Source organism: Poecilia latipinna, unplaced genomic scaffold (assembly GCF_001443285.1).
Source record: "Poecilia latipinna isolate Pla-1442-1.1 unplaced genomic scaffold, P_latipinna-1.0 Scaffold461, whole genome shotgun sequence".
In the NCBI taxonomy this organism is placed as follows: Eukaryota; Metazoa; Chordata; class Actinopteri; order Cyprinodontiformes; family Poeciliidae; genus Poecilia; species Poecilia latipinna.
Window position 1 is genome coordinate 348,079 of NW_015113077.1, and position 1,186 is coordinate 349,264.

General features: G+C 35.4%; 1 non-coding gene across 1 annotated transcript; it reads right to left on the reverse strand.

Annotated features, from left to right (window-relative positions):
• Nucleotides 1-467: 467 nt before the first annotated feature.
• Nucleotides 468-540, reverse strand: trnav-cac (transfer RNA valine (anticodon CAC)). The gene has a single exon. It is a non-coding gene; the product is annotated as a tRNA-Val (tRNA).
• Nucleotides 541-1,186: the final 646 nt, after the last annotated feature.

Genomic DNA, 1,186 nt, shown 5'->3' on the forward strand with positions numbered 1-1,186 from the left:
TGTATTACTTTCACATGCTTTTCATCAAATATTCAGATGATAGAGTGATTAATAATCCTCATCGTTTTTACACCATATAATTGCCAATTGGTAATTGAAGTAAAGTAGCTTTGATTTCAAAGAAGCCTACATTGAAGTCGATTGGCAAATGAACCATCATGAAAGAGGAAGGCTCTTGTTGTCTCACTGCACCCCAAGAGATGCATTAAGCACAAAAACCATTTCTGTCTGGTTTTGAACCAGAGACCTTTTGCATGTAAAGCAAACACAATAACCACTACACTACAGGAACTGAACTTCTCTGCTTTTTTCAGTTTGAGGTTCCAAAGTTGATGATGTGAGATGCAACATGAAAATTTCAACTGAGGCTTGCACTCAGATGCCTGGATTCAGAGTACAGACCATGACACCACAGAACCCTTGTTGACCTTTAGTAAACACCTGTGATGAATAGAACATGCAAAATTTGTTTCTGTCTGGTTTCGAACCAGAGACCTTTTGCGTGTGAAGCAAACGTGATAACCACTACACTACAGAAACTCATGCTCTTTCCACTGTTCCTGGTAGATGATCCACATTTTGTGAGAGACTAATAACGAGCATGGAACGATGTCAAATACCACAGATCCTCTCAGAGAGCACAGTAACTTGGTGAACAAACTGCCAGACTTATACTTGTGCCTAATTTCACATTTCAGTCCATAAACTAAGCCTGGGATCAAAAAAATTTATTGAAAATGTCATTAGCAGAGACAAATGGTTCTACAGAGACTTGGCTAAATGGCTATAAAATAAAATGAATACTTACGAATAAAAAATGGTTCAAAAATAAAATTAACACATTAAAATAAAAAATCTCTGAAATACAATCAACACTTGAAAATTAAAAATGGTTCAAAAATAATAACACTTCAAAATACAAAATCTCTGGAAAATAAAATATTATGTATGTTGTTTTGAAAAACATTAGAATATAAGCACTTTTATCAAATCTTCATTGTGGTAAGATCATGTAAGTTCTTCTTAAATCCATGGAAACTCAACAGTTTGTAAGGTAGGTTAGCTCAGCAGGTTAGAGCACGGTGCTGGTAATGCTGAGGTCATCGCTTCAAATCCCATATGGGGCAATTCATGTGTAAGGTCTTTCAGACAATCAACACTTCAAAATAAGTAAGGTTTGGAAAAT